The sequence below is a fragment of the Cololabis saira genome, chromosome 1 (genome assembly GCF_033807715.1).
Source record: "Cololabis saira isolate AMF1-May2022 chromosome 1, fColSai1.1, whole genome shotgun sequence".
Taxonomy (NCBI): Eukaryota; Metazoa; Chordata; class Actinopteri; order Beloniformes; family Belonidae; genus Cololabis; species Cololabis saira.
The window spans coordinates 19,898,125-19,916,006 of NC_084587.1; the positions used below are offsets into that span (position 1 = coordinate 19,898,125).

Here is a 17,882-nt window from a genome sequence, read left to right on the forward strand (position 1 = left end):
GCCCATTAAACACATCTCACCCTACTTCCGTTACCTTTTTCTAGGCTTTCTCTCTTAATTGCCAACTCTGATCCGTGGCTGGAACAAAAAAGCATTTCAAATCCCACACACGTTTTAAAAGAGTGAATCACAAACGTGCGCGCATGGAACAGGAAGGATCCTCCTGGGTGACATTATTCAAGTCTTCCACCTAATGAAAAGCATCTCCCCCTAAATATCCCTCCTTGGCCTATTGTCTTAGATCCCAAACTTATTTTTACACCAGGAAATATCAAAATAAGAACAGGCTTCATATCAGGAGATAACTGAACAAATGTGAAGCCAAAACTGTTGTTTTTCCATGCTTTCCACACGTGTAGATTCAAAGTCAGTGTGGCATCCAAAACAACCAGCAGCCACCCGTAAACAAAACCTCCTTGGCTTAATGATCATCCCTCCTCAGGGTCATTATTACTTAATCAATTCACCCCTGGAACGAAATACGCAGCCCAAAGGCAATCAAGTCACGGATATTGATTTCCAGCCTGTAAACAAAGTTTTGAGAGACAGAAATGTTCAATACTTGGAGGTGGAGGGAGATAGAGGAAAAGAGAGGGAGGTGTAAAGAGGAGGAAGAAGAGATGCTGGAAAGGGTGAGCTTGTTATAAGGAGATAGGAGGAAAAAAAATATTTATTTTCCTTTTTTAATTTTTAAAGCAAATGAGAAACCAATTTCCCCGCAGACTGCCGTTAATTATACTTTCTCTGGTTTTGTGGCAGACATTCAGATCAAAGGTCATGCACAGATAATCGAGGAGGAGAGCGCTGTGCAACAGTGCAAATAAAACGAATCTGGCAGCAGCAGAAATCCGGACAGAAAAGGGGGGCAAAACGCAAGAGGAAATAAAATAGGATAGACACACAAACACACACACACACGCACGCACGCACGCACACACACACACACACACGCACACACACACATACACATATGCAGAGCGTGAGGGAATAAAGAGAGAGCATCACCTACCAGCTTCCTGTTGAGAAGAGCTCCAAAGATGCTACCAGCCCGTGTTACGGCACATTACTGCGAAGCGGCGCGTAGGGGGGACAAAATGCAAAAGATGCGAGAAGACGCACAGACGAGCCTGTGTCTGTGCGTGTGTTGTGTGTGTGTGTGTGTGCGCGTCTTCAGAGCGCTCAAAACAAAAGGATCATTTTCAGTGACTTCCCGGTCACGCTAGAAAAAGGTTGAAAAGTGCATTAATGAGCCAAAAAGGTAGAGAAAAAAAGGGGAGCCGGAACCCGCAGAGGTGGTTTGGTGATTCCTCTCCTCCTGATCTGTGGCGTGTGTCTGCCTCGCTCCCTGCTCAGTCTCCTGTCGCTGTGTGTGGCTGATTGGCGCTGAGGTGAGGTAGCAGGGATGTGGACACCTACTGATCATTGGCTGGAAATTACTATAGAAACACTGGGGAGGTGGGAGGGATGGCTGGCTGGCTCAGGGCGCACTGCTGGGAGAGGGATATATGTGCGTCCTTGCGCCCGAACACTGGCCCCTTTCCTCATCTTGTTCGGCACAATAATTTTTTTTTAACACGTTTGCCTCGTGACGAGACATTTAGAGGAAGAGGAAGGGGGTTGTCATTTTGTCAGACGCGGCTTTTAATAAGGTTTGGGGAAATTTGTCAAATTAATTTGAACGGAGCTGAGCCGTGATTAAGATAAAATGCCTCCGTTGGGGTTGTACCCCCTCCTTCTCTCCTCCACCAATCTCCGTCCAGCGACAGTCATAATTACTAAGACCTCCGGGATTCATCACGTTATAAATCCCTCCTGCTGGCCACCCATGCCTTCAGCTCCAACTGACAGCAGGAGCTCGCGCCGCACATTTATTCTGCGACTTCCCCATGTGAGATATGCAAGTTCTTTCATGTTGATTCTTATTAGCTTTAAATCATGACTCAAAGTCTCGGATTTCCCCCCACTCATCCTTTATCCTGAGCTTCGGGCTGTAGTTTAGGGGTAGAGAAAGCGTCTATCATCACATCTGTGGTTTCATAGATTGACAATTACTATTATTTTTTCACTCCTTAAAATGAGCTTTTGTCGAATTAGCCCAATGGTTTCTGCGCACAAAACTTTACAGCAAGGACGAATGAAAATGTAAAAACACATCAGCCTTATTTAAATTTTTTTGTTTGTTGTTTTGATACAGTATAGTAAGGTGGAAAACATAGCTACAAAATTAAAACATTTTATATATACATTTTATATATATTTATCAATATTTTGTTTATTTATTTGTATTTTTTTTAAATTCATTTTTAAGGGACATCAACATCTCAGTTTTAAAATGTAAATATGCCAAACTTAGCAAAAAAGCTAATTTTCATCTGTAGTCTCTACATAGGATATAACCAACCAACAACACAGTAATTGTTTTCCATTTGTACCGGGAAGTCAGGATTTCCAGAAACATTGCCTGAAGTTGGAATCCCACTCAGAAAGTCAGAGAAACATTATCTTCAGATTAAGAGTCCAACATGGCTGCTGCTTACCATACATCGACAAAACACTCTGCTACATTTACCGTTAACATCTGTGTCTTATTTTAATCACATAACATTGGAACTACTCATGATGCTATTTTCATTAGTGGACGTATTACTACAGGGGATTGTTATTAATTAGTAGTGCTAGCATTGTTAGTTGTGAAAACATCTAGTCCGACTTTTGGAAATGTTCATTTTCCGACTTTGCAACTGGAACAAGTTTCACTGTGACTGTGGTGTCCTTCTGATTTCCGACTTTGGGGGTAAATGGAACAAATGAAAACCTCTTCAGCAACCACAACAAGCGTGACAAGTGTGACATCATTCCCATTTACAAGTTACAAATGTTCTCTTTGTACTCATAAGTCAGAATTTCTGAGTTCTTAGTTAGAAGTTTCAACAGAGAGGCACTCTAAAGCCAGAATCTCAACCATTTTGATGTACTGTATAACACACCTGGGTGCACGTTACGGTTCGGGCCGCATTAACGGCCAAAGAAATGGCATAAATTGCGCCAAAATTACACAATTAATTCAAAATGGCCGACTTCCTGTTCGGTTACAGGCCATGGCGCCAAGAGACTTTTCTTTAAGTAGCGACATGATACAGGAGTGTACCGATTTTCGTGCATGTACGTCAAACCGTATTGTGGGGCTTGAGGCACGAAGTTTTCTAGGGGGCGCTGTTGAGTCATTTTGCCACGCCCATTAATGCAAACCATTAAATATCAAATTACTCGCCAGGCCTGGCTTGCGTGCAAAGTTTGGTGACTTTTGGGGCACTTTTAGGGGGGCAAAACGGCCCTCATTTCGTCGGAAGAAAAACGAGAAAAAAAAAATTCCTACAGATACAATAGGGCCTTCGCACTGTAAGTGCGCCGGGCCCTAATTAATGTCACAGTGGGCGTAGGTTTCAGCATTTTGGTCACGTAAAGAAAATGCACAAATCCAAACGGCCCGTAGAAACCACATGACACTGGGGGATTCAGTCGGGCGGGGGGGAGCAGACCTTGCATCTTTTCTGTGTTGGCAGGGTGAGGGGAGACCACTTTATATAGGGATTAACCTATCCCTAAGTTTAGGATATGTACCACAGGTTTTCAAAGTCGCAGTAATTAAACCTTTACTTAAAAAAACCTTCTCTTGACCCAGACACCTTAGCTAATTATAGACCAATTTCCAACCTTCCATTTGTATCTAAAATTCTGGAAAAGGCAGTTTCAAGCCAGCTATGTGACTATTTGTATTGAAATGATCTGTTTGAAGTCTTTCAGTCAGGGTTCAGAATGCATCATAGCACAGAGACAGCACTGGTTCGAGTCACGAATGACCTTCTTATGGCCTCAGATAAGGGATTAGTGTCCATACTGGTTCTACTGGACCTCAGTGCTGCTTTTGACACTATAGATCATGGCATTTTACTGCACAGGTTAGAGCATGTTGTTGGGATTAAAGGGAAAGCTCTACGTTGGTTTAAATCATATCTATCTGACAGGTTCCAGTTTGTTCATGTACATGAGGTTTCTTCAGAACAGTCAAGGGTCTGTTATGGTGTTCCGCAGGGTTCAGTGCTAGGGCCAATCTTGTTCAGTTTATACATGCAGCCATTGGGAAGTATAATCCAGAATCACGGCATACACTTTCATTGTTATGCTGATGATACGCAGCTCTACTTGTCTATGAAGCCGGATGAAACAGAACCGTTAGTTAAAGGAGCTTGAGGCTGTTTTTTTTATTTGCAAAATGGGCTGCAATTCGGTCCCGATTTTCCCGCGCTGGGCTGCGGATGTGACGTCACATGACGCTGCATGCACGTTCTCCCCGTTCTCCTGTGCCGGCTTCACTGTTGGCTGCAGTACCCCCAACGGCCGTCGTGGTGAAGGGTGGCGATAGAGAGTCTCATTTCTTAAAAGCAGCCGCAAGCTCCTTTAAACTTCAGGCATGTCTTAGGGACATCAAGGACTGGATGTCCAGAAATTTCTTGCTTCTAAATTCAGATAAAACAGAGGTTATCATTCTTGGTCCAGAGCATCTTAGGAAGGGATTAGATGGTGTTGCGATGGCTTCCAGTGCAACTGTGAGAAACCTTGGTGTTGTTTTCGATCAGGATTTGTCGTTTAAACCATATGTCAATCAGGTTTGTAAAATAGCATTTTTCCATCTCCGTAATATTGCAAAGATTAGGAAAATCCTCTCGCAGAGTGATGCAGAAAAACTAGTTCATGCATTTGTATCTTCTAGACTAGATTACTGTAATGTGTTGTTAGCAGGATGTCCAAGTAATTTGCTGAATAGGCTCCAGCAGATCCAAAATGCAGCAGCACGGGTACTGACATGAATTAGCAGGAGAGACCACGTCTCTCCAGTGTTAGCGTCGCTCCATTGGTTACCCGTAAAATTCAGAATCCAATTTAAAATTTTATTACTTGCGTATAAAGCCCAAAACGGCTTAGCTCCGCATTATTTGCAAGACCTGATAGTGCCTTATGTTCCTGTCAGAGCTCTCTTTTCTCAGAGTGCAGGTTTACTCGTAGTTCCTAGAGTATCCAAATGTAGATTTGGAGGGCGGGCGTTCTGCTATCAGGCACCACTACTATGGAACCAACTTCCAATCTGGGTTAAGGAGGCTGACATCACCTCCACCTTTAAAACTAAACTTAAAACATTTCTGTTTAGTAAAGCCTATAGTTAGTGTTTAGTAAACCTCTAACTGGTGTTGGTAAATCTCTAGGTAGTGTAAACTCTAGTGTGCCAGAGTCGTTCCTGTAGTTTCTTGTGCTGGCCCCCCCCTTCTCCTCCCTTTTCTCTCTTTTGTCCATGTTGCAGCATCCTTTGCCGGACACCGGAACCTGCAGCGTGGGAGTGAGAGGGGCAGGGTAACGGCCCGGGCAGGCGGGGGAGAGGTTTGTCCGTCAAGACTCTCCCTGGCCCTGCCCCTTCTCAACCTTTCCCCGACCCTGCACCCCAACCTGGGACTTGATGATTGGGCCGGAGCTTCGGGAGCTGCATGCTGGCCTGCGGTCCCCACCCCTGGTCATCCCGTTGCTGCTTCCACCTGCCTGCTGTGCTGCTGCCGTCCCTGACCCACCAGTCTGGCCCTCGGCAGGAGGGCCCCCCCTTATGAGCCTGGTCCTGCTCAAGGTTTCTTCCCTCCTAAAGGGGAGTTTTTCCTTGCCACTGTTTGGCTTAAGGTTTTTCTCCCACTAGGGGAGTTTTTACCTGCCATTGTTTATGTAATAACTGCTCGGGGGTCATGTTCTGGGTATGGGTCTCTGGAAAGCGTCTAGAGACAACTATTGTTGTATTAGACGCTATATAAATAAAATTGAATTGAAAATTGAATTGAATTATATATGTTAGAACAAGAAAAAACGTGTTTTTCATAATAGGTCCCCTTTAATATAACTCTTAAAATACATCATGTCTACAGTTTTACAAGTGGATTAATAATTAACAAAGTGGTGTAAACTTTTTGGTGAAACGGACTCCTTAATAAATGTATATAACATTTTGTACAAATTAGTGTCTTGATAGTTTTGTGTCAATGACTGCAGCACATGGCATAAATTAGTATTCAGTGAAGCAGTGTCAAGCGATGAGTTCACAGTAGTCTGCTAGCTAGTTTGTGGAACAGATTTCTGGTAAGAATAAGCAAGGACTCCATCAGTTTTCCCTTTAAACATAACTGAAACCCTTTATGTAGATATATTCATGAAGTAATCACTTGTAGTGCTTTTCCAACTCTTTTGATGGAGTTCTCTGATTGCTGGGCACTTGTTGGTTACTTTTCTTTCACTTTGCAGTCCAACTCATCTCAAAGCATCTCATTTGCGTGATTGAAGAGGTGAGGTCATGTGATGTAGCACTCCTTCCCTTCTTCTTGACTAAATAGCCCTTCGGTAGCCTTAGGTGTCTTTTGGTCAGTGTTGAAGTTGCTACTCATAAAATGATCACACATTCTTTATCACTCGTTAGTCTTTGCAGAATTAATATTAGCAGCCTCTCATTATTATGCTGTGCCAGAAGCAATTTATTATATCTCTTGCTATTTTATTTCCTCTTGTTCAACATAAAAATTGATAATCGCATCCTTTCTCCTCAAATTTTCGACCTGCGTGTGTGTGCAGCAAAAGCCCTATTTGCATAGATTTAGTATAATATATAAAATTGAGGCACTTTGAATGATGAATATTATGAAACCAGATGTGGACGGGTACAGTTGTGATGAGAAAGCCTTTTTCGACAAATAACACTGGTGCAGTTTTTTTTTTTTTTTTTTTTACCTCTGGAACTGTGAATCTGTAAAAGTGACAACCATCACACTCATTTGAAAGTGACTCTCATCTTCAATCATTGGAGCATCGTCCTCCTCATGGTCAGAATCAACATGGTAGTACAGTTTAAATGCTTTGACAAATCTTCATCCATTATCAGTAATAGTGGCCATCACTTGGTAAAAATTACATGAAATGAATGGATCTGTACAGTTTCTGCACAGATAGCATCATAACTGTGTTTCCCTCTGACACTTTGATGATCCAAAGCAGCTTTCTTGCTGTGCAAATCCAATGAACCAATGAACCGTAATCCCTAAAAGTTTTATGGTTAGCAATTCATAAATCAGTTGTTGTTAAGATTAGGGCTGCAATTAACAACTATTCTGATAGTCGATTAGTTATCGACTATTAAACGATTAGATGACTAATTGGATTATGAATCTCATAATTATTAAATGGCTTTTATTCAGTTCTCATCTTTTAAATTGTGCATGAGGTTGTTTAAATTATGTGCTAATTCAAAATAAAAAAAACAGAAAGATGGACACTACATTCAAAAATATATATTTTATGAACTTTGTTGCAACTAGCTGCCATATTGTTTACCTGGCACTGTACTCTATTGCATGTGCAACTCTGAGCAGAGATAGGAAGGAAGGAAGGAAGGAAGGAAGGAAGGAAGGAAGGAAGGAAGGAAGGAAGGAAGGAAGGAAGGAAGGAAGGAAGGAAGGAAGGAAGGAAGGAAGGAAGGAAGGAAGGAAGGAAGGAAGGAAGGAAGGAAGGAAGGAAGGAAGGAAGAAGATGCCTCACTATAGTCAATAATTAAATTCATTGGTGACTAATTTTATGACCGGTTATTGTCTACAATGTTGACTAATCATTTTGCACCCCTAGTTAAGATATAGTTCCGGAAAGAGGTTTAGGACCTACACAAAATTTACAAAAATCAATTATCCGGTATTTCATTTCATAGTGACGCTATTATTATAATTACCATTTCTGCGGGTAATTAGTCACACAAGGTGCATTTCCATTAGCCAGGGTTCAGGATAAACCTGCCAGACAGGAACTTCAAACATGGCCAACTCCTTCCTCAGCTCCTTCAGCCACGGTGTCTCCATTACACTTTGGCGTCACACAAGAACCATAGACCGAATAAACAATACAGCTCACCATGTGATGGCGGTAATAAGAATTTTTTGCTTTTTGCAAACAGCCAGCAGAAAAAAAAGATATAACAGAGGAATGCAGCAGCAAAAGAAGAGGAAGAAGAAACAAAGAGAGACAGATGTTTCTTGCTTTTTTAACATAAACTTCAAGGTGGTGATTGAAATTAAAAACTAACCCCCTGCTGGACCTCCTCATTGGTGAAATATACCAACAAGGCCTAGACAAGGATGGCATTTTGCTGCAAATTGCTTTGATAGTAATTGCGTTTCCATTTAACTTCTTTGGGGAAGAAAAGCAAAATTCAGAATTTGCGACAAAGGTACTGCTGCTGAGGGTCTGTTTCCATTGAACAGTGTTTTTCTGACAAAGATGAAAAAGAACATCTCAACTATAAAGAAGATGGACAAAAAAATGTTTAGTCTTTGACAATATATTGCGATTGTTGTTAGTGCTGTAGCAACAATTGTTAACAAAGGATGAAGGCAGCAATTGATCATTCAAGTAATTATTCAAAGGCAAAGCCCTTATGTAATGCAGTAATGCATAATAATTAAGTAGTTGTATAGCACAATTTCATCATATTAAGGAGGCAAAAAACAGCTGAAAACTAGAGATTGAATACTTTGACCAGCTTCATCAAATGCAGTGCTGCCACGGACGTTTAAAGGCGCAAAAAGCATTTCCATTAAACATTTGCAATAAACAACACATCCATTTAAAAAAAAAAACAACATTTTGTGAAAATGTAAAATGTGTTTTAGATATTTGACAGTTTTTTTTTTAGGTGTTTCTCTTACAGGTATTCCTTTGCGATATTTCGGTTTTTCACGCAAATCTAGATTCAGGCTGAAGCATTTCTATCGCTTGTGTTTAATGGCTCAAGTTTAACATTATTACATGAAAAAATAGAGAAAAGGCTGCAAAGAAATAACACTGCATATCCAGCTGACCTTGTCTGTTTGTTATAAATCTTTAGAAAGACATGAAAAGAGGTAAATAAACTTTAAATTCTCAGCCGTGTCCCTAGATGAAATGGTAGACTAGATAAGGAGAATTGGATAAATCCCCCAGTATTCTGATAAAATCTGTCAGAACATCATCATTACAACTCACTGATGTAACACCCAAAACACATACTGGCATAGCTGAAACGAGGAACTCCACTGGGACCCACCGTCACTCATGGACCCAGGCCAGTAGCAATTGCCTGTGGGTCGAGCAAACCTGTGGGCCCCCTACGTAGTCAGCTTAGAAAGGTCCAGAAATGATTTGAGGCAGAAAACATATGACTATCATTTCCTGCACTATTGTGGAGGAATACTGGCCTATTCTTCTTTTACACATTGCTTCAGTTCATCAAGGTTTAGGGCATGCGCATCTAAGATCTGACTGCAGCATTTTAGTTAGGCTGAGATCTGGACTCTGAGTAAAACCTTGATTGTTTTACTTTTCAAACATTCTCATATAGATTTTCTGGTGTATGTAAGTTCCTTGACGGTGACTATGAGGGATTTCTACTTAAATGCTATTTTGGGGTTTTGCCAAACAGCACTGAGCATGAAAGCCAAATTCTTACAAATTACATTTTAAATTTGTAAGTAAATTCTCCATAGGCCAGTGTTCTAGGTACTGTATTTCGTACCGTTGATCACAACAATGTATTGTAGAAACTTAACATATCATGTGGTATTTAAGTAATTTTAGTCATACTAATCTGATAGATTCCACTTTAAAGGGGACCTATTATGAAAAACACGTTTTTTTTCTTGTTTTAACATACATAAAGTGGTCTCCCCTCACCCTGCCAGCACAGGGGAGACAAAATACCATGAATTTCTGCAAGGTCTCTGACCCCCGCCGGACAGAGTCCCCCAGTGTCACGTGGTTTTTTTTGAGCCGATTAGAATCTGCTCCCGTCGTTACGTAACGACGGGAGCAGATTTCCATAGGTTCAGCCTCCGCTGCTGAAACCACGCCCACAACCAGCTCTCTCCGCTGCTGGAGCGGTCCTTCCTTCAGCCAGTCGGACGGCGCCGCGGATCCGGGTTAAATCATCCAGGTTCCCGGGTGGTTTGGGAGCTGGGTCCTCGGGGGTCTGTCCCAGGCTGGACCAGCTTCACCCTCCGATATTTTCAGGCAAATCTGTCGGTTTGATCACCGGTAACCGACGATGCACACAGGATGCGCCCCGGAGCCGCTCTGTGCGCCCGCTGTGGAGTTGCAGCGCCCGTCGCGCAGCATCCGCCGGGCAGATCCGGCTGAAATTCCGCTGGTCGGTCCCCGGGAGTCCCTGCTACCAGTCCAGGCCGGTTCCTGCGGCCCCGGCACCGTCGGAACCGGTCAGATTCCCCCGTTAAAGCCGCGGTGATGCGCGCTGCTCCAGCAGCGCTGCTCCCGGGCGCCCGGCGTGGCTCCGGGGCCAGCGTTCAGCATCCGCCGGGTAGATCCGGCTTAAATAGTGCATAAATGTTATTTATATACAACTCATATTTTATTTTTTTAACAATAAAGTTTCCATTTGTGAAAATTCAGTGTTGTATTTATTTACAGGCTCGGGCTGCTCTGGCGGAGGAGGTTTATGCTCCTCCCCTGCTACACGTCATTCAGGGAGCCAATCAGCACAGAGCCTCATTATCATACCCCCCCCTTCCCTAAAAATGAGGCGCAGAAAAAGGGGTTAGAAGCGGTAAAACTAGTGACAGGCTGGATTTATGATTTATGTAGAAAAAACAAGCTTTAGATTGTTTTTAAGACATTCAAGGCCTGTTTAAAATATACATTAAATGCCATAATAGGTCACCTTTAAGGGCAGTAGGGTCACTTAGTGGTTAGCATTGTTGCCTCACAGCAAAAAGGTTCCTGGTTTGACACCCGGGCCTGGTAGGAGTCTTTCTGTGTGGAGTGTGGAGTATGTTCTCCTCGTGCTTGCGTGGGTTTTCTCGTAGGTACTTCGGCTTCCTCCTGCAGTCCCAAAAAGAAAAAAAAAAAAAAAAAATTAATTAACTAAATAAAATTCAATTTAATACTCCGAACGTAGAAGAACAATAATATGCCCTGATCATTTGCCCCTGTGTCTTGTCAAGCCTTCGGTGTAAATCTTGTCTCGTCTCCCCCTTGCTCCCTGCTGGTCCGTACTGTATCTACGCTCCACTTGTCATGTCAGGTTCTTTGCATTTTTTCATGTTCATGCTCTTGTTTTTTGTCATTCCTGCTCAGCAGCTTTTAAAATTTATTTTGAGTAAAAGCAGCATTGCTGCCTTGGCCCTCCGTCGCTGGGCGGGGACCGCATGCCCCTTCGTCTGTGGGGACTCCGTGACCTTTGGGGTGTCCGCCGGGGGGGGGTCGGGTCCGGGAATCGGGCTTCCCCTGGCCGGGGGGTGCGCGGGGGGTGCGCGGGGGGTGCGCGGGTGGGCGCGGCGGCAGGGTGGAGTCATTCTCAGGTGTCTATGTCTTATGTCGTCAGTATGAATGGAGGGATGTTGGGCCATTTCCCTCTCCGCCTGGGGCCTCCGACGGCGCCGGGGGCGCCCATGGAGGTACGGTGGGGCCCTGGCCTGGCTTGGAGGGCCGGCCCCCGTCTACTTGGATGGCTGGCGGGGGAGCGTGGGCGCCTTTCCAGGGCAGGCTCTACCGGCCCTGCCTCCTGGCTTCGGCCTCCGCTCCCCCTCTTGCCCCCGCAACACAATTCATACGCACATAGGCGAAGGGGCGGGGGGTCCGGGGTGTAGGGGACATTGTGACACATAGATATATACATACACACACACATACATATACACATACACACAGCCACACAGAAATATACATACACGTACACACACACATAGACATACACATTGGCTTGTTCACCTGCATGCTTGCTCTGTAGTTTTTGGGGTTAGTTAGTCGCGGTAGCCTAGCTCAGACTGTGATTGGATCTCGAAATTTGGGTCGATTGCTGCTCGTGTTTTGGTCGGCTCCGTGTCGGTTTCGTGTTTCATTTGTGGTTTTGAAATGTTAGAAAGAAATGTACAATTGACTTAAGTTGTTGCAGTCTAAAAAAGTGTGAGAATTTCAATATGAAGTTAAACACTGGAAATCCCAATAACTAACCTGTTCTTGGACAAACAGTCCAGGCTATCTATTCATGATGTCAGCAACAAGGGGCTCTTCATCCACTATTTCAATCCTCCTGGCAGGAAATGTCACTTCCTGTCTGAAATTGATCAAGGCCTTGTTAGGAATCTTTTTTTCTAGTTTTTCAAATTTCAATGTCTGCCTCTCTCTTTCAAGAGACTCAGCCTTCTCCCCTGTTGGATTGTCAGGGAGAAGAGGGAACAGAGTAGTGATTAGGCTTTAGATCCCTCCGCGCAAGGATAAAGCTCTGTCCTTTGATATGTCATAATTATTAGTCTTTCAAGTCAACATTACAGCTTCTATCATTATGCACATATCGGCACTGACATAAGAACCAATAAGCTAGAAGCCCCACAATGGTGTGAAAAATCAGGAGCTAGTTCCTAAATGAAACTTGTTTATGATTCCAACGCGGTAGGCCTACATTTCATGCTACGGCTGCACGCTGAAAGAGACGTGAAGAGGGGTAACGGTTAGAAGACTGACTCTCTGACCTAGTTTTAGGATTGGTAAATTCAACTTAACTCTACAAGCTTTTATGTAAAATTTGAAATGAACAAACATTTAGTAGTAAGCTAGTATTAAAAAAAAGCATAAGTACATTCATTCAAACATGTAAAATTAGCTGTTGCTAGCTTGATCAACACCTGAAGTTCAAAATAAGTGAATGTTAAAACCTTGGTGGTAGTGAAAAACTGACAAGTTGTTAATAGTTCCTATGGTAACCGCTAATGCAAACACATTTTCTTTTAGCAGTTAGCAGGCTTACCTGCTAACTGCTGTTGAGGCACAGGACAAAGAAAAAGTGCTGAATGATCGAGTTTGGTTTCTTCCCGTAGTGTTGATGTGAAGAACTGCACATGCGCGTTGTGTGACAGCAGCTTGGACATAGTGACATCACCCCTTAGTTGCATATTTGGATAACACACTATCTGAAGTTTTCTGAACTCAAGAATTTCATTTCACTACCCGAATGATCAGCAAACTTTAAATTTTTAGTTTGCTCAGCTCTTCTTTTAATTATTTGCTCACCTAACTCATAAATAAATGTTCAAGTAACTAATTAGTAGTTGGGGTTTTTACAGTGTATGCTTCCATTAGGTACAACCATTAGATAATATTCAATGCTATACAGATGATATTCAGTTATACGTAACTATCCATGAAGCCAGACCTGCAAATTGACTAAGTTTACTTGGAAACTAAGTTGACTACAGATATGTCTTCAAGACCTAGATGACTGTTAATTTCCTGTTACTAAACAAATAGGACGTTGTTGTCTTTGGACCTGAGCACTTCAGAAACAGTATTTGGCAACTGTGGATAGTAATATATTGGCATCTAGTACTAATGTGATGAATCTTTAATTATAACCAGGATATCCATTGAATTTCAACATGTGTTTTTTTTTTGTCTTTCTAAAATTATTTAAAAAAAAGTAAAATTCTAATAGGTAAAAATGTTCTTCTCAAAGTTATACAGAAAACCTAGTCCACACATTTTTCCCTTCAAGATCTGACAACTGCAGTACCCTAGGCAGATGTCTACTGCACGCAACAAATCGCTCACATCAGATTCCATTCATTTCCAGTGCGAAATAGTGATAGTGATGTAGTCGAGGCCAGTGACTTGGGTTCTACCTCTGCAGATGTCGATTTCCTTGCTAGTAACACTGCTGATTTGTTGCATTCAGCTTTAGATGAAGTTGCTCCTTTGAAAAGGAGGGGAGCTTAACTCCCTGGTATAATTCAGATATCCGCATGTTGAAACAAAACGTGCGTAAAATGGAAAGGAAGTGGTACTCTTGTAAGTCTGTAGACTTTTATCGTGAATGGAAAGATATTCTAATAGTATATAAAAAAGCCATTCGCAAAGCCAGAACAGCTTATTATTCAACATTGATAGAGGATAACAAAAGTAACCCACGTTTTCTGTTCAGCACTGTAGCCAGGCTGACAAAGAGTCACAACTTTGTTGAGCCGTGCATTCCTGCAGATCTCAGTAGTGAGGACTTTATGAGCTTCTTCAACAGTAAAATCACGAGAATTAGAGACGAAATCAACCAGCCGGTTGTAGGTGTTTCTTCAGCTTTAGCGACTTCCCTAGGCTCTGACTTGACTCTAGACTGTTTTCATCCTATAGACCTACCAATAGAGCTAAGTCAACCACATGTATGTTAGACCCCATCCCGACTCGACTATCCATCCACCCATCCGTTATCTATACCCGCTTTATACTTTGCAGGGTCACGGGGGTCTGCTGAAGCCTATCCCAGCTCCTTTCAGGTGAGAGGCAGGGGTTACACCCTGGACAGGTCACCAGTCCATCGCAGGGCCACATATATACATACAAACCATGCACACTCACGCTCACACCTACGGGCAATTTAGAATCACCAATTAACCTAATATGCATGTTTTTGGACTGTGGGAGGAAGCCGGAGTACCCGGAGAGAACCCACGCAAGCACGGGGAGAACATGCAAACTTCACACGTAAAGGCCGCTGCTGGGCCTGGGAGTCGAACCGGGGACCTTGGGGAGTTGTGGTTGAAGCAAAGCAGCAATATTTTTATGTTTAATAAATCAGTTACTGATGGCACAGTGCTCTGTTTTAGGTATTTTTATCACAACTAAAAGTGCTTTGCGCTGGTTAGGGGGTACTTCGCTGAAAAAATATTTCACAGGGGGTACATCACTGAAAAAAGGTTGAGGACCACTGGGTTACATTATGGTACACATAACATATTGCAAAACATTTTATCCATTAAGTGTTTGCTTGATTTATCCCAGGTCAATATTTCAATGAGATTAAAATATTATTATTTTTCTGTAGCTATCTGGTTGATTAGTTTTTTGTATTGATTCATTACAACAAAATAGTCCAGCCTAGTCCTAAAATGACTGATCTGCCTTCAGTTTAATCAAAATGCTTTATACAGAGTTTGGATGAGGATTAGCAGGAGAGGTCATATTTCCCCAATCTTAGCTTCCCTTCATATATTACCTGTTAAATCCACAATGGAATTTAAAATTCTTCTCCTCATACATAAAGACCTTAAGGACCGAGCCCCCCTCATCTATTAAGGAACATATACCGGTAGGTCCATCTCACCCCAACAGAGCAATTTGCTCTCAAATTGCAGGCTTACTTGTGGTTCCTAGAATTCCTAAAAGTAGAATAGGAGGAAAAGCCTTCAATAATCAACCTTCTCTCTTGTGGAACCAAATCCCACATAGTGTTTGCGAAGATTTACTTTTAATATTAGGCTTAGAACTTCCTCTCATTGATAAAGCTTAGTTAGAGATTACTTCATTAATGACATCTGCATACTCCTCTTGTGTGCATATGTCATAATTATTGTGTCTCTTACCTGTCATCTAAACACCCAAGCAAGTTGAGTCAGAGTGTTGCTCTCTCTAGCCCCTTTTACATTGGCGAATACCCCGCGTTTAACGCGAGTTGCCCCACGAATAACTTGGCTCCGATGGTAGTCTTAACGGCGGCTCAGGTCAAATGTTAACAGGACTAACACGGGGTGGCGGGTCGTGGGAGGGATTTCTTTATCACGTAACCTGAGTACAGCCCACCAGGGAAGTTTAAACAAAAAAAAGTATTATTATTATTATTTTATAAAGTAAGGAAACACTTGAGCAGCTGATGAGAGTAACAGCAGCAGGACGCCAACACATTGTATACTGTTGTTTGTCAGAGGCTTCAGAGGTCCAATAAAAAGACAGAATATTATCAAATGATCACTAAAAATGGTAGCATGTTGTAGAGGAATAAACAATCCCTGCACCAATCCCTGCACCAAGACTACTCTGAGAAAAACTTATGCGTGAGTAAACAAACTGACAGCTGTACTGACACATTTCTAAGTCGTACAGCCTTTCCAGTGGAGCTGTGTGACACAGGCCTATAACCTGCTAACGGCTACACTTTGATGAACATATTTAGACCTAGTAAGAGACAGGTCAGAGAAGAAGCAAATACTTCAACATGTTTTGAAATTTCACGTAAAAATATTTTATGTAATATAAATAAAGAAGTATTTTTAAACACAGCTTGACAGTTTCCCCAAAAACGAAATTCACAGAATTTCTTCTTAAACATGAGACATGATTGACAAATGTAAGAGAAAAAAAACCTCTCCTGAAGTGCTAATTTCATTAGTGTTGTCTGTATCCGACTCCGTGCATCTGCATGTGGAAGCTCTTCTGCCTGAAAAATAATTTTATCTTCCAAGCAATAATAGCTCCCGAGGGAAATCTGCCAAGGTGGTCCTAACCTCTGTCAGCAAAGCCACGAGAGTGAGTGGATCTCTCACGGTGGGAGGCATGAACCTTTGTGGCAGGTCTTTGTTCTTATCTGCGTGCTCCAGCGTCGCTTCCTGTGCACCTACTTCTCCCTCGTCTCCAGAGGCTTTCAACTAAACTTGGAGGAGTAATTAATTACCATGATCTGCCATTTAAATATCGCTTGCGTTTTGTTGACGGGAACCGAATCAGAGAGTGACGTTGTGGGACGTCTGTGTGTCATGTTGTGAATCCGTTGTTTCAACTGAACTCAAACCTGGGGGGGGGCAGGTGTGACTGGTGTGCTAAACAGCATTTCTCTTTGGGAGATAAACTATGAGATTATAGGTTTGGCAGTGATGTACCACCTTTTAGAAGCAGCTTTGGCAGCATTTCTTTTAAAAACCTGCCTCATTTCCATTTTTCCTTTTTTCATCTATGATGCCCTCACCTAGCACACATTAGCCTGTTGCCATGAACTGACATGCATCACACAGTTTCTCTCTGGTTGCCTCAGATGTGTTCAGCTATCTTCCCTTATTTTAACCATTGGATGCTAATTGGAGTGTAGAGAGCACCCCTTAATTATCCAGTTAGTATCTCTCATAAAAGAGAGCTAACTTCTGGCGCAGTCTGTTGCAGATGACAGTATCTACACCTGACACTCGCACGGAAATCCTAAAGGATTTTACCTAGAAAGTTCTTCATGCAGTCAACATTACTGAAAATTTGAAGTTGAGTGAAAATGTTTTTGCTTTAAAAGAAGTTTTAAAATAGATGGAGTGGTAAAAGGGTTCGTTGGTTTCAATTCCTTCTTATTTATGTAATTTTTCAATGTAAAATAAAGTCTAAGAGCAAATGTAAGATTTTGCTCCTTGGTAAATGTCCTTGGATCAAGCTGAGGGTAATGGGGACCGTCAGAGATCTTTGAAATATCTTCATTGCCATTTTTTCTAATTTGGGATTCACACTAGAGATAGGAAGTTATGTAAACCGTAGCTGGCTGGTAGTAGACTAGTGAAAATGAAGAAGGACCTGGGTACAGACTTTGTGGAGAGGGGAGAGCTCCACTATGGACTGGGACCAAATGAGCCAGCCAACGGAGCACTTGTCCCTGATACATAACCCCTAATTCTAACCACTCGGGAGGTCAAATAGTTCCAGTCCCGAGGGGAAATCAGTGGAGCAGGCTGCAGCCAGGTGCTCTTGTCAAAATCACATTGTCACACATTGGTTTCCATCGTGTTGTGGATGTTTGTGCTCAAAAGATGGAGTTAAAAAAGAGCCCATGAATTTAGTTGTTTTTTTGTTTTTTTTTTTTAAATAAACTAGCATAAATCTTTTCAAACTCTGTTGAAAGAAAGCAGTTAACAAATATTTATTCTAATAATGAATCAATCAATTATAGTTCTTTCAAAGGAAAGTAGGGGACCATCCTGGATTATTTATAAGAATCATGAAGGTTCCCACCATCTTAAAGCACATCATATGAG

General features: G+C 42.3%; 1 protein-coding gene across 1 annotated transcript in view; it reads right to left on the bottom strand.

Annotated features, from left to right (window-relative positions):
• cxxc4 (CXXC finger 4) overlaps window positions 1-1,354 on the bottom strand; it is a 38,669-nt gene extending 37,315 nt beyond the window's left edge. Inside the window, exon 1 of the mRNA XM_061730516.1 lies at window positions 1,010-1,354. The gene's annotated coding sequence lies outside the window, so the exon portion shown is untranslated. The remainder of the gene's footprint in view (window positions 1-1,009) is intronic.
• Between the last annotated feature and the right edge of the window lie 16,528 nt (window positions 1,355-17,882).